We start from the raw sequence: 21,783 nt of genomic DNA, 5'->3' as shown, positions 1-21,783 counted from the left end.
CAAATTGAACTCAATTTATTGAAAGCATGTTAATAATATTGAATATAATTGATACTATCTTTGTTTCACCAACCTGTTTGGAGTATATTAAGCTAAAGAAGATGTCTTGAAATGATAGAGTAAGAGGTATAATTAACAGTTATTTGATCAGTCTTGGAAAAGTCTTTTTGATATATTTCCCAGAAATTGAGACACTGATGTCTCTAATGATGGGTAACAAATCTCTTCACAATTCAGGACAATTTCCATTTCTTTGCTTCCAACAAAATTGAAGAAGATCTAATTCAGTTGTTAGCTGATGGATCACAAAAATAATATTTGAAAATGTGCCATTGTGTGGTTTTGGCATGTGAAGTAGAAGAAGCTCAAAGAGTGAAATGACATTTTATAGCGAATTTTGCTCCAATTTCATCTCCTTATATATATGAACAAAGAATCTCAGAGCTCACAAAAAAACCACCTTAGAATTGATATGAAACCAGTCTCATAGCAATAAATAATATTCATCCACCAAAACATGAAATGAAATTAAAAATTCTTGTCCATGCTATTAACAAAAAAATTCCCAATTTTTCTTATGTTTAAAATTTACAATATATTTATATTTCTTTTGATGAACTCTGTGTTAATAATAATTGTAGTAATAACTCAGTCCAGAAGGAAAAAATTTACCTTGAAGGATGAAATGACATCAGTAAAAGATTTTCAAGTATAAAAATATTTCATGTGAAGATATTCTCTGGGGAAGGTAGAATGAAAACACACATTCAAGGAGAAAAAAGAATGATATAAAATGTCTAAGTATTGAAGATCAGCCTGTTCGTATATACATATTTTTCAAGGGATGTCGTTGGGAATCAGTAGCTTGGGTATCTTCTTCGGATACATTATTTCATTATTTTAAAATGTCAATATTTACAATACACCAGAAATCAAATCATTTGCAACTATTTAAATTTAAAATAAAAGAATTTAGGTGTGAATGAACAATGTGTGAATGGGCACATAGTTTTCCAAATTATTTTAGGATACATAAGCAAAATCTTGGAAACTCCTCTGGCCAAGAAGCCTCTGTCTGCCTCTCTGGCCTTATCTGGTGCTTCTCTCTCATTTGCTCTCTGCTTCCAGGATGTACTGATCCTTTTTCAGTTCTCTGAATGCTCCTAGTTGCTTCCCGCTTAGGGCCTTTTTTCCCTTCCCTATCTACTCATTGGCACCAATCAGCCTTTATACTAACTCAACCTCCCTTAACCAGATGATGCCCACTTGTCCTTCTGAACCAAGCTTCAGCGATACGTCTTAGGGAAGCCTTCTGTAAGGCTTACCAAAGTCAGGTTCCCTAGAGCCTCCTCTAATCCCGAAGCACCTTGATCTTTTCCTGTGTCTCTTATTAACAATTATGATTTTAAAAATTGATTGTGTTTTTACTGTGAATCCCATAAGAGCAGGATTGGCCGTGTCTTGCTCACTGTTGTATCCCCAAGAGAGCCCAATACAGAGATGCTGTTAAAGAAAAATTATTCGGGGCCCTTGTTTAAGAGGATGAAGCAGACTTTAGTCGGTACGATTGTGGTAGGTATAGGGACCATTTGATAGAACTTTGCAGTGGAGGAGAGAGAGTGGATTCAATACAGCATGAACAAGTAGGAATTTATAGCCAAGGAGCAGGGTTGGGGGAAATGGGTGGAAAATCACTAACAGGAAATATCAGGGGTAAGGTGGGATTCCAGCTAAATCTCTCTAACAGGATTCTTACTGAAGACAGGCCAGGATCGGACATCACCTGGGGGACGTTGGAGGATGTCGAGGGTGAGCAGGTGTCGAGGTGGGGGGGGGGGCGTGGTTCTTGCTAAGCTGACTTAGCAGGGTTCTTGTTAATACTGGCTTTTACATAGACATGTACAGATGGGCCTAGGAGAAGGTTCAGGAACCTGACTAAAGATTGGTCAAGCAAAGAATTTTTGTCCATGGGCACATAGAAGTGACTCAATATTTGTTGAATGGATGAATGAAAAGTACAGCTGATCTTTAATATAGCTTATTCTCAACAGGCGTGTATGATCGCAGATACTTGTAGAGTGTTATTATTAATTTAAAGAGGAAGAACTTCTGTGTTCATAAAAGATCTCAAGAAAACCTTACAGATAGTTCATGGATCAAATAAGATTATGTATAGGAAAAGATTTTGAAGGTGTTAAAGTCAAGATTCAACTGTTGACTATTTCATGTCAACTCTCTGCATCAGTTGGGTTCTCTGAGAAGCAGTCACCAAGAGGGGCTTAGACAAGCAGATTTCTTGAGGAAAATGCCTGTGAAAGGTAAAGAGGAAGAGAGCAGGAGTAGGGGGCAGAGCTTCAGACTGTGATGCAAGTCTGACCTGGGAAGGAGAGGGGGAAAGAAGGAGGAATTGGCAGGAAGAGCCTCAGCTTGCAGTGCAGTTCTAAGAATGTCTCAGCTGGATCGATGGCGAGTTCTCCAGGCCAAGTCGTCCATTAGGGGAGTCTCACATTGTCCAGGATGGACTGCACTCGCATCCCCACCATGGTCAAGATTTGGGGCAGCCTAGGGGCAGCATGACCTTGATGCAGACATGGTGATGGATCCAGAGGGTTGCGGCTGGGACTGTTGGTCCATTCTGCTCTTGCCAGCAGGAGATCTGAGTGGTGCATTCTCATGGCCGCCACACCCAGAAATCTAGAGGCGCATCCTCTGTGGTATCATATTCGAATTTATCTGCCAGGTCACTAAACACAAGGCTGGAGGCAGGCCTTGCATTCTCTGATTTCCAGTTTCTAATTCATAGGGCATATTTTTCTTTGACAAAGGCTGAACTTATTCAATCAGTGCTGCCAAGCTTCCTGGCCTAACTGCTGTCTGCTTTCAATTCATTGCATATTCCAGACAATGTGGATCTCACTGCTTTGTGGCCCCTGGTCCATTTACTACCTGGAACTGGCAGGTTGGTCCTTGGTTATTTCAGTGTTGGCTTAGGGAACAGAAAAAAACAAATGAGGAATAAAGTCAGGCCTTTAGCAAACAGTCCTTCATTGTCGCGAAAGCTCTCTGGGACAACCACTTCCACATTTTACAACAAGCAATAGGAATTCAAAGGAGCAGAAATATAGATCCTTCAACTGTCAAAACACCTGCAATTCCAGTAGCTGATAACTGCTGCCTGGCCGTGAGTTCCTCTTTGGAGAAGAGCAGAGACCGGGGGGTAAGGTCTCTGCACTCGCAAGGGCCAGAGAAGAGCAGCTCCTGTCTTCTCCTGTGGGCTTGGTCTGTCCTCAGTAGCTATAACAGAGCCATCAGTTCCCTTGGTCCCCAGAGGAGTTTGTTAAAGCTTCTGCTGCCACCCATTGTCAAGTCACCCTTGGAGGGACAGTTTCAAATATGACCACCATGGTGAGGCCACAGGGTCAATTTGCACACTTGCTTGACCCAGACTTCACAGACCTTGGTTTTGGGCCAGCTCTGTAGTCTGCTTTGGAGATGGATAATTATGAATCAGTCACATAGAGCACGACACTACTCATGTGGAGAGATAATAGTAAGACAGCATTGAGGGGTGAAAATCTTTCACATCTGCTGCCTCTCTTCTTATCGGACATTACCTCTTCAGAACAGCCTGGTTTTGAGTGGCTGGATACGACATGATGGTTTTGCTGGGTGTTCCCTTTTACTCCTCTCCTGATTTTTTACATTAGACATTACATTACATTACCTCTTTCTGAAGTAGAGGATGGATTGGGAAATGCAAAGAACATGTGTTTTCCATATGCAGTAACCACGTATTTTCAACCACAAGTTTCAAGAAACTGCTCCTGATTTCTCTCTCTCTCTCTTTTTTTTTTAAGATTGGCACCTGGGCTAACATCTGTTGACAATCTTCTTTTTTTCCCCTTCTTCTTCTTCTCCCAAAGCCCCCCAGTACATACTTGTATACTCTAGTTGTAGGTCCTTCTAGTTGTGGCATGTGGGATGCTGCCTCAATGTGGCCTGACAAGCGGTGCCATGTCTGCGCCCAGGATCCGAAACAGCGAAACCCTGGGCCACTGAAGTGGAGCGCGCGAACTTAACCACTCTGCCAGGGGGCCTACCCCCTGATTTCTCTTTTGTCTTATAGATTGCCATAGTGATAATGAGGGAGAGAGGGATAGAACTGGGAGAGAACTGGAACTTACTGTAATATTTGAAGCCTATAAAATCCATGCGATCACCTGTTTCTGACTTGGACCTTGACCGACGTCCATTCTGTGAAGGACATCATCTGTCTAGAAAAGTCTCCTAGCATCCTCCCGGTTGTCTTGGGACTTTCAAGATTGTGGTGATGAGGAATAGGTTCTTGTATCTGTAACACCTTTTAGTTTCACCCGTACAATATTTGGCACGAAGAATGAAAACTATAATATCCTGGGGTTGCCTGCAGGTGTTTAATGGTGTCAGGAAGGAATGGTAATGGAGACGCTCAAATGGAGGGTACTTATGGCTGCCCTTTCAGCACGTAGGAATGCTGACATCTGCAGAGATGACCTGTGCTCCAGTGGGAGAGGCAGAGAGCTCTAGCCATCAGAGGCACAACAGTACTGCAAAACCGACTAGAGGCAAGCAGAGCCTTTCATGCTAATCAGTGGTGACAACTTAATCCTCCGTGACTATGCATGAGCAAGTGCATGGACCCAGAGAGAGAGCTACCTGTGACCAGACACGAGGGGCTGAAAGGAGGAGAGATCGCCACATGGGGGAGACAGGAAGAGGGGAGAGGAGCAAGAACCATGGGGCTCATCATAGAGACCCAGAGAGCAGCATCCCAGATACTGCTTCCTTGTCACCGCGGTTGAGGCCGTTGCCTGAACTGTGTTTTACAGAACACCAGTTCTGCAAGATGTATAGACAGGACACACCAAAAAGAGAGTTCCTTGTCAAGTAAATTATGGAAACGCTACATACCATATCCTCCCAGGTGGAGGTGTGTAATACACATTGTTATTTAAAGGAAATAGTCTTACTTTATTTGAAGACAGTGTTTCTCAATCCTATTTGAATATAAACCATATTTGTGTTTGCTTATTTAGATATTTATTATTAACATCTCAAGAAAAGTGTGTCCTGTTGAATATAGTAAGGAAATACCATGTTAATAGTTACCAGCTATGAAGTGTGGAGGAGTGAGAATTGGGTATCAGAACCCATGAATTAGAATTGTTGTGTTTGTACTCAACCATAGTTGTACATCAGGGTCATCTGGTGGAGTTTGTAAAAAATGCCTGTTCCAGACCTCACCGCTAGTCTAAGAAATCTGAATCCAGTGGATAGGGCCCTATATTTTAGGATCTATATTTTAAAAATGTTTCCAAGTGATTCTTATGAGCCAGCCCAGCGCTGTTCTATGGACCAGCAAGCAGAAACCATTAAATGATAGAGTTTGGATTCAGTTGTTCGAATCAAGCTTTTGTTGGCTCTGTAAAGTCCAGGTTAAATAAGGCCTGTAGATAGTGTCATATGTGTTGTCGTTAGTGCCCTCGATTAGATTTTGACTCCTAGTGACCCTGTGTACTGCAAAGTGGCACCCTCCCTGTCTTTTTGCTCCATCCTCTCATGTTCCAGCGCTGCATCAGACAACGCTCTGCTGCTATTCATAGTGTTTTCATGTCCAATGTGTTTGAAGTGGGTGGCCAGGTCCTCCTTCCTAGTCTGTCTTAGTCTGGAAGCTCCTCTGAAACCTGTCCACCATGGGTGATCTTGCTGGTATTTGAAATCCCAGTGGCATAGCTCTCAGCATCATAGCAGCATATAGCCACCACAGTATGACAACCAACACACTGAGGAGTGCTGTGGTTTGGGAAATGAACCCAGGCCCCATTGACGAGAGCGCCAAATCTCTTAACCACTAGACCACCAGGGCTGGCAGTGTCACATAATAGAACCTAAACTGAACATAGCCTACCTGTAGATCAGAGTCAAAATTCTGGTGCCCAAAGTAGGCCAGACCAGGTAATTTTTCTCCTTTCAGAATTCTACTTTGACAAAGATAAGTTTTGTCTGAATGTTGCCTTTTATTTTTGACTTATAAAACACCAACAATGTTATTAAAGGAATTGAATGAGGGGTAGATGAAGACAGGATAGTGTTCAGAATAATCTTATAAGTCCTCAATTCAGTATGGGAGGATTTCACCCAGAGGAGCATAGACCAAACTGTTCTTTTAGTATTTTGGTAGGAATGACTCTCATTATTGAACACGAAGTGGCCTTTGAGCCCAGAGAAACCTGGCAACCTTTGTAGGGGAACCTACTCCACCAATCTGCTCCTGAGCATCTTTTGGTGAAGTCTGCACGATTCTCATGGCTTGGTTTGACCATTTCCTTGAAGGTGGTGAAGCCTGGGTGGTGATGGTTCTGATAAAGTGACTGTCCGTAGATTCCTTAAACTCAACTAATGAATTATGGTTCCGTGGTCAGAAACAACTGTGTCTAATCACTGTGCTGGAGCCAGCGATGGTTCAGAGCAGGGCTGCTTCCAGTCGAGTAGGTGGGATTGGAACTTTAAGAAAAACTCCACTGAAATAAGAAATATAGAATGTTTTTGCACAATGAGCTCATTTTATCATCGAGATTTCTTGGTCTAGCTCAGTGGAGAAGAATGCACGTTTGGGAGGCTGTTTGAAGTAACCTCCCATGTGCTGTTTTTCCTGGTGGCCTTTTACACGTGAGAATTAATTCCAAGGCAATGAGCCTAGATCCGAAGACCCCAAAGACTGTTAGATGAGCGTTTTGCCTCTGAAGCAGAATTGTCAGGCAGAAAAGGAATGTGATGCTTTGAGGCAGTGCTTCTGGAACTTTGACATACGTTTGAATCACGTGGGATCTTGTTAAATGCAGATTTTGACTGAGGACAGGAATGGGGACTGAGATGCTGCCTTTCTAGAAAGCTCCTGGTGATGCTGATGCTTCATGGACCACTTTGAGGATCTAAGGTATTCGGAAAGCTTTCCTCTTGGGGCATATTTTTTGATTTGGCTATCAGATTCATAATACTTGGTATGAATTGGTGATAATACATTCTTAATAATCAATTTATCACATGTGGAGGCAGGATGGACAGAGGAACTATTATATTTATATTGAGCTAGTTTTGTTATTATTGAATGTACAATAGAAGTTAGTCCTATGTCATACACGCTGCACACTTTTTTCAGTTTGCCTTTTTCTTTGGGTTTTGTTTATTGTCTTTATGCAGACACATGTTTCAAGTTTGTGTTGCCTTCTGGTCTCTGTGTCAAGTTTGGAAAGGCTTTTCAATCCAAGATTTAAAAAATATTCAACCATATTTTCTTCAAGTACTTCTGTGGTTTCATCTTTTATTTATATTACAATTAAAATTTTTAGCAGCTTTATTGAGGTATAATTTACATACCAACAAGGTCACCCTTTTTAAGTGTACAATTCAACAACTTTTAGTGAATTCAGAGTTATGCAACCATTGTGAAAATCTGATTTTTAGAACATTCCATCACATGCAAAACATTCCTTGTGACCCTTGAAGTTATTATATTATGATTTTTGCTCTACTTGAAATTTATTTGGGTAGAAGGAGTGGGACAGGAATCCAGCTTTATTTTTTTTCCAAATGCTAGCGTGTTGCCCTAACATCTCTGCCTCACAGTGTTGAAATGTCACCTTTTATCACAAACTAAATTTTTCTATATACCTGTGTTTAGGTCTATATTCTATTCGATTCCATTAACTGATATTTATTAATCTGAGATGATCATATTTTATAAATTAGTGAAACGGTGTAATGTTTTCATTGCGGAGGTCCTGCTTTCAATTATTACTTTCCTTTTCTTTAGATTTTCCCCAAATATCTTGTATGTCTATTTTTAGGTCTTTTTGTCAAATTTACCCATTTCCTCACAAAATAGAGTTTTCTGGAGTTTTTTATTACTATCACATTGAATTTATAAATTCAATTGGGAGAACTGACCTCTTTACAAGTGTGAATTCCTATCTAAGAACAAGGTGCATTTTTTAATTTAAACAATCTTCTCTTATTGTCTCTCAGTTGAATTGAATTCATTCAGTTTTCTGTTAAGTTTGCATGGTTTTTGTTAAGTTGCTTCAAGGCATTTATTTGTTTTGTTAACATTCAAATTGAAATTAATATTTGTAAAATACTTATGATTATTACAAATAAACAAAATACTATTTGTACCAAGCCACCCTACTGATCCCATTTCTAATACTTTTCTTTTCGGTTGATTCTCTTGAGTTTTCAAAATTATATTTCAAAAGACCATAATGATATAATCTTTAAGTAATAATATCATGGTTCTGGTGGGCATCTTTACCTTACTCTTGAATTTACTGGGAGGGTTTCTAGTCTTTCACCATTAAGCGTGAAGTTGGATTTTTGTGGTTTATATTAATATCTATTTCACTAAGAATTTGTTTTCTTTTTTTTGGTTTAATCAGGAAGAAACCTATTTTGTTTAATCAGTTGGATTTTATGGAAATCTTACTTTTCTCTTTAACACTTTCAGGAATATAATCCTGTTCTTCCCATTAGGAAAGTCTCCTTTGGGATCTGTTGGTTAGTGCTTTTTGGAGCGTGGCAGCTCTGTCCTTTTGTCCTCTGCTCGATGACATCAGACCGCATGTGGCTCTCCTGTGCCTGCCCCGTGCTCTTATTGTCTGTAGGTTGCTTTGTCTCTGTCTCCATCTCTTCCTCGTGTGCTTTTGCCCAAGGCTGACTCTAGGGCACTGACTTGGCTTCCCCCGTTTTGACTATGTTCCTTTCTGCATTTAGCTTATGCTGGGTCTTAGCGATCTTTTTTTATTCCTATTTTTTCCCCTGAGTTCTACAATCTCATTCAAAATACTAAATTCTACTGTCTTTATTTTCTTTAATTTCTGTAATTGTGGAGAATTTCCGTAAGGGCAGGAAAGATTTACTGTATTGAAATTTGTTGTGTTTCTTGGGGTATATCTTCTCTTTGAGTAGATTATGTATTTATTTGTTATGCTGTATTTGGTTCCATTCTTCTTTCTTTTTTTCTTGTTTTGTAAATTGTTTTATTGTTACACGTTCTTTCTCTTCTACTTACTCAACTTTGTCGAGACAGCCCTACTCAGGCCTTCAAATTGCCCAACCATCATAGGGGTGAATCCTTGTTGACTCACCTCCCACTTGTGGCAGAGATGTTGTCTCTCAATATCCATTCGCCCTTCTCCTTTAGTAAGGGAAACCCTGAATTTGAGTTGAGTACATGGATGACTTCTTCCTAGTAGGATTGGCAACGAGAAGGCCCCCTCCCTTCAGGAAGAAGCCCAAACTACATGAGCTTGGTCAGGCTTCATGACCCTACACGGCAATATTTTCTATTGGAGTTGTGCACATAACTTAGGCATAACCTTATCAGTCTTACTGCAAGAATACATGTTCACTGTGAAAATTTAGACAATGTTAAGAGGCAAAAAGAAGTACGTTAAAATCATCATAGTCTCACTATTGAGAGAGAACTTCGGTCATCTTGTATGTTATTTTGGTCTTATTGAATATACGTGTGTCTCTTCCAAGATAAAAATGAGATGAGGCCGTTTCGTGGCTTAATATTTTTTGCTTAATAATACAAGTGAATTTGGTTTTTATGTGTTACTATTTTTACAAAGTTATTTTTAGTATTAATAGCCAATATTTATCAAACACTTACCAGATGCCACAGACTGCTCCAGATGTTTACAAATAGTAACTCATTTAATCCTTGTTGTAACATCCTGAGGTAGCTATTATCAGTATCTCCACTTAACCAAGGAAACTGAGGCACTAAGAGGTTAAGTTTACCTCTAAGCACTTTGAACTGTGCCTGGAACATTGTATGTGCTCAGTTAATATTTGTTAAATGACTAAATGAACTGAACCTGGGTAGCACAGCTTGGATTCTAACCTAGTTAGCCTGGTTCCAGATATACCACTCTTTGCTACCTCCACATTTTATAGCTTCCTATCCATCTCGCCACTTCCTCCTCTCCCCACTTACCCTTCCTCCTCCTCCCTCTCTCTAAATATCTTAGCTCTCCTAAGTTTTAAAGAATAATAAGTATCACAAATAGTGTAAGGAAAATAAAAATAGAGATCTCAATTATTCCTTGTATCAGTTAGGAATTTGAGTATAGTTGCAGTGAACAGAATTGGACTCAACAAATAAGGATTTGCATTTTAAACCTAACAAGCATCTAGAGGTAGGCGGTCCAGGAAGGTAAGCGATGCATGCTCCGTGCTTTCATAGCTACAGGTCAGGCAACTTTGTGACTTCATTTTTGTTGCCTCTGGCAGTTAAGATGACTGCCTCTCCTACAGTATCACCTCTGAATCCCAGGTAGAAGTAGGGGAAAGGGCAAAAGATGCTGCTATCTGAGTGGCTCCCTTTACAAAGCATTCCTAGGGAGCCCCGCCTAGTCACTTGTGCCTTCGTCTCGTTGGCCAGAGCTCAGTCACATAGACACTTCCAGCTTCAAAGAATGCTGGGAAATGTAGTTTACCAGATGGCACATTGCCACTGCATTCAAAATCAGGATACTGCTGGTAAGGAAGGAGAATGGACATCCACAGACACACAGCAGGTCTGCCACATTCCTGTTTTTAGACTTTATCTGCTTGCAGTGATGAGATCAGAAACATCTTGGATTATTCTGGTTCAGTATAATATTAATGTACATTCACACTCTTCAATTCACGTCACCATCCATTTTGGTAGGGACCAATTCATATGCAAGTGTGTGAGCTAAAGCATTTGACCTCTCCCAATAGGAAAGACAGTAACTATTGTCTTTTTGTGTGAACAGTCATTGGGGAGCACTAAGCTTTTCTTTCTTTTCCACATTTTACCCAGTGACATTCTTGGCATATGTCTGTTATTCTATTTCGTGCACATGAGTTGGAGATGGTAAATTCTTTAGAAATGAGAAAGCAAAAGAAATGAGGACCATAGGGGAGTTTATCAAGAATGCATTTAATTGTTAAATAGCAGTGGTTAGAACTTTGCTGCACAGTGCTTTGACCATAGATATGGTTGAAGAATGAATGAATGTCTAAATGATGTTAAAACAGAAAGATTAATCATTTCTCTAGTGAGCATTGTGTTGCCAGAACTGACTGCAGTGACGTGTACCAATATTTCAGAACAGCTGAGTTATTTTCTTCCATAGCTATCTCCTGGGAACATAAGATTTTCTTACTACAAGGATTTTATCTTGAAAGACACTTGAAAGCAGAAAGCCTTTATAGACTTCTACTGTAGTAATAATGCTATTTTACACATTTAAAAAATGATATTTTCAAAGTATGGCTCTCATGGGTGGATCTAGGTTTTGTAGGGCCTGAAGTGTAATCAGATTTTTAGGCTTTCTTTGAGGAAAGAGTACCACATTAGGTACAAATGTGAAAATTTATTTAGAATGAGAGAAGATATCAAAACAATTATAAATTTAAAAAGCTGACAAATACACAAGCATCAGAGAAATCCAGAAAAGTAACATAGTATTAATTAAAATGCTAATTTCTTGACATACCCCTCTAGCACTTTTTATGCTTAGTTTTTGGGGGGAGTCTGCAAAATCTTTGGTCATACTCTTCATATGAAAATGATTTTGTAATGTTTTCTATAGAGAGACTAGAAAGATAATTTAATCTTTCCTTTATTGTAGTTGATCAAAATTTATTTTAATAGTTTAGAAAAGTTTCTTTCAGTTTCATTACCCATTGTTGGTAATATCATGTAATATTTAGGGTTCTTGCTGGATTTTTGAAGATCTCTGTCAAGTTTCTTTTATATGAACTATAAGTTTTCAGAGCGTTGCAATTTTCTTGTGCAGTAACTAATTTTGAATACTTTTTGAACTGATAACACTCATTTACCAGGGCATCATGGGTTGTCCTCACTGCCCTGGCATATTAGGACTTTCGTGTTATCTGGGAGGAGAGAGATTCCATTTTTAGCAGGTATTGATGAGAATCATATCTTTTACCTATTATTTCATTTGTCTGACAGTGAAAGGATTGTCTGCAGAATGGCTTCTGGCTCCCTGCATATCACACTGTTTTCTCACCACTGCTCACAAAATTCCAGAGCTGAGTGCCAGAGAACACATGCACATCTCCAAGTGACATCTATCCTTGCACCGTTGTGTCCTGACGCTGAGTTGGCACAGTTGGTCGTAGGAGTTTCCCTGGAGACCATTCCCACATAGGATTGGATCCGTAACTTGTCTATACAGGAAGTGTCTGTGAACCACATAAATGTAGTCCACCAACTCAGATGAAATGTGTCCCCAACTGAACTTATATTAACTGGATCCCCAGATGCCACAGCCACTCCAACACCACACCACGTGATGGGAAGCACGAAGGAGCAGAAATTGAGAGGGAAGGAGTCAGCAATCTTAATCAATTGTAGTTGAAATATCTTACTTTTGCAAATTTTACAAATTTGCTGAAAGAGTAGGTGTAAAATTCCTTCCTGGGAAATAGACCTTGAGAAGCAGTTTAGCGTGCAGTTGTTTACTAGCAAATGCTCTTGGGGTCAATACCTGTGGATGGAAGTGGCGGAGAGCAGGATGGGGCAGAAAGAGAAGCTGAGTTGCCTCTGCTGACTTTGGGGAGAACTCTGGAGCTAGAATGGCCTTTCCAAGTCGTCCAGTTTTTCATTTCAATTATTTTTTGAATAGGTAAAATATTCACATGGTAGAAGATTCAAAATAATAAAAAAGGGATATCCAGAGGAAATTCATTCTCCTACCCTTGACCCTCAGACCCAAGACATCTTCTCCAGATAAGTTAACCTATGTTACTAGTTCTGTGTGTACTGCCAGAGACAAGTCTAACCATATAAAATCACATTCATATTGGCTAAAATAACCAAGACAAAAAACAACAAATGTTGGAGATGATGTGTAGAAAAGGGAACCCTCATACACTGCTGGTGGGAATGCAAACTGGTGCAGCCACTATGGAAAACAGTATGGAGACTTCTCAAAAAATTAAAAATAGAAATACCATATGACCCAGCCATCCCACTACTGGGTATCTATCCAAAGAACTTGAAATCAGCAATTCAAAGAAACTCATACACCCCTATGTTCCTTGCAGCATTATTCACAATAGCCAAGACATGGAAGCAACCTAAGCACCCATGGACTGCTGACTGTATAAAGAGGATATGGTATATATAGACAATGGAATACTACTCAGCCATAAAATGGATAAAATCGTCTCATTCACAACAGCATGGATGGACCTTGAGGGTATTATGTTAAGCAAAATAAGCCAGATAGAGAAAGACAATCTCTGTATGACCCCACTTATGTGTGGAAGATAAACAAACACGTGGACAAAGAGAACAGATTAGTGGTTACCAGGGGAAAGGGGGGCTGGGGGTGGGCACAAAGGGTAAAGTGGTGGACCTACAACACGACTGACAAATAATAATGTACAACTGCAATTTCACAAGGTTGTAAACTGTCATAACCTCAATAAAAAAATCACATTCATATTTCTATTTCTTTTCTCTCCCTTTTATACAAACGACAGCATACTATACACAAGGTTCTTGTTGTTGTTGTTTTTTTTTAAAAAACTACTTGGAGTTAATTTTAGACTGACAGAAGGGCTGCAAAAATAGCACAGAGTTCCTGTATACCTTTCACCAGCGTCCCCTTAAGTTAGCATCTTATATAAAGAATAATTATCACAACTAGAAGGACCTGCAACTAAGATATACAACTATGTACAAGGGGGGATTTGGGGAGATAAAGCAGAAAAAAAAAAAAGGATTGGCAACAGCTGTTAGCTCAGGTGCCAATCTTAAAAAAAAAAAAAGGAAGAATTATCAAAACTTGCTGTATTTCCTTCTACACTAATTAGACTTATCAGTACTGAAGAGAAGCAGCACGTTGAGGTAGGGAAAATATAATTAGGTAAAGCATCTATAAAAAGATATCCTATATTCCCAGACATTCCCTTTCCATCAAGTCTATTTAAAAAAAATAGAGGCAAGACTAATATTACTGATGAAGGTTAGTGTTTATGTGAGTAACTAAAGATTTGGATATAAAGCATATTTTGTCCTGATTCTTATATTGCTCCTCACTCAAAAAATAAAAAGACACTTTGCTTCTGAATTTTAGCTCATAAAATAACTCTTGGTGTAGATTTAGTTCAGAAAATACTTGGGGTTCCAGTTAAGTAGCCTTAGAAAATACAACAGCCCATCCCTCTTTCCAGGGGTGTAGGACATATCCTTATATATGACATTTTTACCAGTTGTAGATGGGATCAAAATCAAATATTTTAAAGAAAGTTTAGGATGATATACAAGTGTCTATATATATTGGATGCCTGAACTTTAACTCTGTAGTTTGACATTTATATGCCAAATATTCCTGGTCCCTGTGTCTGGGATGTTCTTACAAGAGACCTCCCCTCTGCCCCCCATCATCAGAGCTATCACCAGCCCCCGCCCCCCTTCCTTTCCCAGGCTGCACGAAGTCACTCGTTTTCTCCCTAAGTCTCTTGGGTGGTTAACTTCCAGTTCTTCTGAGTCTCAGCTGAAATGTTACTTTCTCACCGAAGCCTGTTTCATTCAGTCTCCAGCATCTAGCACAGTGAAAATATAGTAGACATTTAATTTGTTTCATTCCCACTTTTGCTGATGAGTAATGCTGCACTCAGCCACGTTGTACACATATCTCCATTCACGTTTTGGGTTACTTCCTCAGGATACATACCTAGAAGGAGCTAACTGGCTTTAAAAGGTATGAACGTTTTTAAGACTCTAAATATATATATTACAAAATTGCTTTCTAGCCATTGTTCCAATTTCTGCCCCTGCTGGTCGTGTGGTCTTTTTGCCTCCCTACGACGAAGCAATTCAATTTTAGGGGGCATTGTTTTCAGGCTCCCTAAGTTCTGCAGCTTTATTTTGTGTTGATTGAAAATGTATTTTCATTCCCTTTTTATTTTCCTCTGTTGCTGGCTTATTAAAAAAAAAATCTCATTTCACTGAGCAGGGATGTTACTGTCACACGATTATTTATTCCTTTCCAGTTTTCTTATTCAGTATCACATGATCTCTATTCTGAAAGGCACTATATATACATTTTTTTTTGCCAAAAGCAAATGATTCTCCTAAAGGTTTTCTTAATGCCTCAAATTGAGCTGTCATCTAGTTCACTGATCCAACAACAGAGTGATAATACATTTTGTAGAAGAAATTTAGGAGGATTCCTCTTGTCAAAACAAAAAAATGCCTTAAAAAATAAACCAATTTTAACAGTAATAGTTCAGAAAAAATACTTTAGCAAATCCACGAATGATATTTCACATTCATCTCAAGCTTTATGTGTGAAAACCATACCGTATATTGCAAATAATAAACTATATTTTAATATCAGGTTCTTCTTTTTTTTCCCCCAAAGATTGGTACCTGAGCTAACGACTGTTGCCGCATCCTTTTTTTGTTTTTTCTGCTTTTTCTCTCCAAATCGCCCTGGTGCATAGTTGCATATTTCGGTTGTGGGTCCTTCCAGTTGTGGCATGGGGGACGCTGCCTCAGCATGGCCTAATGAGTGGTGAAATGGCCACGCCCAGGATCCGAACCGGCAGAACCCTGGCCCTCCGCAGCGAGCTCACGAACCACTCGGCCATGGGGCCGGCCCCTAATATCAGGTTCTTAGCATTATTTTTTCTTTTTGAGGAGGATTAGCCCTGAGCTAACTACTTCCAATCCTCCTCTTTTCGCTGAGGAAGACTGGCCCTGAGCTAACATCCATGCCCATCTTCCTCTACTTTATATGTGGGACGCCTACCACAGCATGGCTTTTGCCAAGCAGTGTCACGTCCACACCTGGAATCCGAACTGGTGAACCCTGGGCCACCGAGAAGCAGAACGTGTGCACTTAACCGCTGTGCCACCGGGCCAGCCCCTCAGGTTCTTAATTCACAATATTACGTAGCAATTGAGGGGACTGAGTCAGAGAATAGATGTTCTTTTCCAGGAAATATGGCAAAATCAACGACCAAACTGATAGATTTAAGCGTTTTCCTCAACTTGCTAGTGTATGAACAAGACGAATTGGAGTTTGGATATGCTGACGTTTTATATTAACTAGAATACCTCATAGCCTGTGTCAGAGGTCGACAAACTTTTTTTGTCAAGGGCCAAGAGTAAACATCTCAGGCTTTGTGGGGCCTTTAGGCCCCTTTTGCAACCGCTGAACTCTGCTATTATGGTGCAAAAGCAGCCACAGGTGATGAGTAAACTATGGGGGCAGGAGTGAGCCAATAAAACTGCTCACCAAAACGGGGCAGCAGGGCCGAATGTGCTGACCCCTGGCCTATATGCTGGATAGGACAGGCACAGGAAGTGTGGCTCAGAATGTCATGGAGCGTCCAAAGCATGATTGTTAGCAAATATAAGGACGTTTATAAAAGCAGGTTACAAAAAGCATGAAGAAACCACACATTAAACATGGCAAATAAAAAAACAAAACCCATAGGTAGATAAAGTCTGAAGTAATGTCATAAAAGTTTTCAAAGCTGGTAGAAAGAGCTGAGAAGATACTAACCTATAACAGAGCAGCCTCTCTGCCCTCAAGGGAAGAGGGAAGAGAATTCAGAGGGTGCAGATGGTGGGTGGCACTGAAGCTCGCTCTGCACGCTGGTCTTGATGTCAGAGCTCCCAGAAGCAACCTCCGTGTTTCCTGAGGTCCCTAGAGGAGGCGCAAGCTACTGAGTTGGCCTTAGCTTGGTGTGCAGTGAGCGGTTTCCATTTGGTCTGCCCTTCCCTTCCTACGTGGTGATCCGGTGGCCAGCAAGGAACCGAGGCTACCCAAATGTAACCCAAATTATGATGGCCCAAGACCCACTCGCTTTATTTATCCTCCCCAAGGTGTACTCAGCAATGTTGGAGAGGTCCTGCGGCTGCCTCACATGTGGTAAGCCCCACTTCCTCACCTCATTGCCCTCCATGCTCCTTGTTGTACCTGCACAGTGGGACCTCTCTGGCTGATGGCCCTCATGCTTTGCCCCTCCATGGGTGAGCCCTACTGCCCCAGGAGAAACGATATATTTTCTCCTCGTAGGGATGGCATTCAGCTTTGACTAAACTATAGTGGCTTAGATGGATACAGATCTATTTTTGTTACAAAACAAGTTCAGAGGTATATAGTACAGACTCCTTTTGTGCCGGCATTCTTAGCTTGTGGTTTTTATCCTCGTGGTTGCAAAATGGCTGCTTGTATCTCCAGGTCATCTCCACAGTCCAGGCAGGAAAATGATAAAAGGAGAAGAGTTGGCACCACCAGACTTCTACTTATATATTTTTAGCTAGAACTCTGTCAAATGGCCATATTTAGTTGACATAAAGTCTGAGAAATTTATATGTATATATTTTTAATATCTTCTATAAAGTGGTGGTTGAGTTAACCAATCTGTACTGAATTCTTGACTTCTTATTTACTTCATTCCATGAGTAGGATGGTCCCTTCCCTTAAGTTCCCCAAAGTATAGCAAAGATTAGGCTTAACTTTAAGAAAATAGTTCCCTTATTTTGAAATAGTTTAAGATTCACAAGAAGTTGCAAAAATAGTGATATACTTCCTGCATCCTCTTTATCCAGCTTCCCCAGGTGATGATACGCATAGTACATTGTCATAACCAGGAAATTGATGTTAGTATAACACCATTAACTCAATCTCAGACCATATTTGAATTTCACCAGTTTCATATGCACTTTTCAACATTTTTGACGTATAGTTCCATGCTATTTTGTCACATGTCTAGGTGTGAGTAACCATGACCACAATAAGGGTACAGGAATGTTCCATCACCACAAAGACACTCCCTTGTGTTACCCCTTTGCAGTCACACTCTTCTCCAGTCCCTTAACAGTGGCTCCTCTATTCTCCATCACTATAATTGTTTCACTTTGAGACTGTCATATAAATAGAATAATAGAATATGTGGCCTTTTGAGATTGACTTTTTTTCACTTAGCATAATGTCCTTGAGATTCATCCAAATTTAGAGTGTATCGAAAGTTCATTCCTTTGCTGAGTAATATTCCATTGTACGGGTATACCACAGTTTGTTTATCCAGTCACTCTATGTAGGACGTTCGGCTTGTTTCCAGGGCTTAACTATGACAAATAAAGCTATTATAAACATTCCCGTACAGATTTTTGTGTGAACATAAGTTTTCGTTTCTCTAGGGTAAACCCCAGGAATCCAATTGCTGGGTTATATGGTAAGTGTATGTTTAACATTGTAAGAAACGCCAAGCTGTTTTCCAAAATGACTGTAACATTGTATATTCTCATTGTTCATAACAGCCAAAAGGTGGAAACAACTCAATCCAAATATCTACCAACTGATGAAAGGATAAGCAAAGTGTAGTGGTATATCCATGCAATGGAAGACTATTTGGCTATTAAAAAGAATGAAGTACTGGGGCCGGCCCGGTGGCGCAGCGGTTAAGTTCGCACGTTCCGCTTCTCGGCGGCCCGGGGTTGGCTGGTTCGGATCCCGGGTGCGGACATGGCGCTGCTTGGCAGCCATGCTGTGGTAGGCGTCCCACGTATAAACTAGAGGAAGATGGGCACGGATGTTAGCTCAGAGCCAGGCTTCCTCAGCAAAAAGAGGAGGACTGGCAGTAGTTAGCTGAGGGCTAATCTTCCTCCAAAAAAAAAAAAAAAAAAAAAGAATGAAGTACTGATAGAAGCTAATTATGGAATACCTGAAAAATATTATGCTAAATTAAATAAGCCAGACATAAAAGACGACATGCTACATCATTCCATTTATATGAAATGTCCAGAATAGGAAAATCTGTAAAGAGAGCACATTGGCTAGTGGTTGCTGCAGGGGGATGGGGAGTGACTACTAATAGGCACGAGGTTTGGTTTTCAGGTGAGAAAAATGTTCTAAAATTAGATTGTGGTGATAGCTGTGTAATTCTGTGAACAGGCTAAACCCCATAGAATTGTACACTTAAAGTGGGTAAATGTTATAATATGTAAGTTATAGCTCAGTAAAGCTACTAAAATTTGTATGAAAATGTAAAATATCTAGACTAGCTCAAAGATCTTTGATAAAGAACAAACGTGGAGGACTAGCACTACTTGATTTCAAGGCATAAATCTACACTAATTAGGACAGTATGGTATTGGTATACAGATAAACAAATACATCGATGGAACCAAATAGTGAGTTCAGAAGTGGATGCACACATGTTTTTGAGAAGGGCGCACAGGGAATTCAGTGGAGAAAGGGTAATTTTTTAAAAAAATGGTGATGGAGTAATTAGATATTCATATGTAAAAGAATGATCTTTGACCCCTACCTCACACTATATACAAACGTGAACTCAAGGGATCATAGACCTAAATGTGAAATGTTCACTGTAAAACTATTGGGAAAAAACGTAAGAGAAATCTTCATGTTCTTGAGTTAGGCAAAGATTTCTTAGATATGACACCAAACGCATGATTCATAAAGAAAAATATTGATAAGCTGGAATTCATCCAAATTAAAGCCTTCTGCTTTTTGAAAGACTCTGTTAAGAGGAGGAAAGAATGAACCACATACAGTGAGAAAAATTATGCAAATCATCCATCTGATAAAGGACTTGTACCTAGAATACATAAAGAACTCTCAATCAGCGAAAAAACTCTCCAAATAAAAAAAAATGGGCAAAGATTTGAACAGATACTTCACCAAAGAATATAAACAGATGGCAAATAAATACATGTTTGCGGGAGTAGAAAGAAACTGATTTCCTGTTAATAATAACACACTTTTTTAATGTTTGAAACAAATACTATTCAGGAAAATTCTTATTTGTCTGAAGTTATCCTTCATTTATCAATTTTCCTTTTGAACCTTATACCCAATTCTATAATGATAGAGGGAACAGAAGATTTGGTGAGAGAGTCTTATTCATGTTTAAAAGTGATTTTTTCCCCCTTATCTGTGAATTTTGTCTTCTTCTGTCTTCTTAGGAAAACAAGAAATGAAATAAGTTCTTGGGAGGTACATTCTAGAACATTAAATTACTTTCTTCTTCTCAATAAAGGTACAGTGCTGCGTGTTAGTCAGCTCTGCAGTTTCATCAACTTCTCGGCTTCTATTGGATGACTAGTCTCAATGTTGGTGCCATAGACTGTTGGGCCTCCCAAATTTTGTGTGTCACAAAATTACTCAAAGGACATGGATTGGCATTGGCAAGGAGTATTTTTTCTCTCACTCAAGACTACTTTTTACTTCAGAGGAAATGGGGCCAAATTGCATTTCACCAATTATGGAAGGGATCGATTCTGGAAACCCGAGTTAATGGCATTATGTTTCTGACTTCCTCCAGAGCTGTTCTAATGCCCATTACGGCTGGCTGCTGCTTAGTAGCCCGTCTACTAACCCGGCTCTGAGAATATCCAGATCCTACCAATGTGATCAGAATTACACTCAAAGAAATAGGATGGAAAAAGACAGTAATTCAGAGGGTAGAGCTGTACTGAAATCCATCTGTGAAGAGGCTGGAAAGTGAGGAGACCCTGAGGAAGAATTCGTGCAGTGTCTATCCAGCAGAGCTGACGATCGGGAAGGCGCTGCACTCTGAGTGGACGTGCCTGGGCCCTCCATGGTTTTGGTACCTCTAGTTTTCTCCATAGCGGGAATAATGGGCTAATATGGGGTGAGGGGAGAATGTGTTGATCTCTTCAGATCAAATGAACGGCTTCATTTTTAAGCTCATTAAACACTCTCCCACTCCGTTGCGAGTCTTCTTTAGCTCAATAAAGAAGGAAACCCCCCTGAAGTGTAACAGCACTGTGGTTATTGATTCGTTGTCTAATAACTAAAGCTGGTTTTACTTATTCGTGGGTGAGATTCAAATTGACCAGCAGTGAGGAAAAACTCCTGCTAGTTTTCTCACCATCAGAAGTGTGCTCAACAAAAACAACAACAAAATAATTGTGTTAGGCTTATCCATGCTCTTCTCTTCTCTGGGAATTTGACAGGCTAAATAATTGATCACTTTGTATTCCAATTTATGATTTATAATAGTAATGTAGCTTGTGATTAGAGAAAGGAAGATAATGATTTATGACTTGAAAAATGTGGTCGGAATGTTGACGTGCCATGAACATGTGTAACAGATGAATCATTGAAATCCTGACGAGGAATTCGGGTGCGTTTAACTGATGTGGAATGCCAAGAAGTCTTTGATGATGACAGAGGCAATGATGAAAAGGCTGAGGCTGGGGTCTTACTGTTTACTGTTGACTCTAATGAATGATTCTGGACGAAGCACATCACCTTTTTTATATCTTGGTCTTTCATCAAAAAACCACAAATTTGAAGACTGTCTCTGACTTTCTGAGTAGGGATTTCTTGACAGGGCTGAACTTGAAATGTTCCAAGGACTTAGTTCAAGAAAGATGGACTCAGATGGCTTGGGCTATACCAAACTATTAACAGTAGAGGTATGGTAAATGATTTTTTTTTCTGTAGTACCCCAAATTCTGCTATGGATAGGAATTGATATTATAATTAGGAACAGTTAATAACTATAATTTAGACAAGAAAAATGGACTCAAACCTCATTGGTTGTATCCCCAGCTGAATTTATATTAACTTGATCCCCAAATTCCATAGCCACTCCAACACCACACCGCACGATGGAAGCGTGAAGGACCAGAAGTTGAGAGGGAAGGAGTCAGCAGTCTTAACCAAT

At 39.8% G+C, this 21,783-nt stretch overlaps 1 long non-coding RNA gene across 1 annotated transcript in view; it reads left to right on the top strand.

Annotated features, from left to right (window-relative positions):
* Positions 1-20,871, top strand: part of LOC106781623 (uncharacterized) — a 52,730-nt gene extending 31,859 nt beyond the window's left edge. The window contains exons 4-5 of the long non-coding RNA XR_002799859.2: positions 6,882-6,976; positions 20,128-20,871. This is a non-coding gene — a long non-coding RNA (uncharacterized lncRNA). The remainder of the gene's footprint in view (positions 1-6,881; positions 6,977-20,127) is intronic.
* Positions 20,872-21,783: the final 912 nt, after the last annotated feature.

Source organism: Equus caballus, chromosome 14 (assembly GCF_041296265.1).
Source record: "Equus caballus isolate H_3958 breed thoroughbred chromosome 14, TB-T2T, whole genome shotgun sequence".
In the NCBI taxonomy this organism is placed as follows: Eukaryota; Metazoa; Chordata; class Mammalia; order Perissodactyla; family Equidae; genus Equus; species Equus caballus.
Note: the sequence above shows the minus strand (reverse complement) of the source record. Positions and strands in the feature narration are given on the sequence as shown.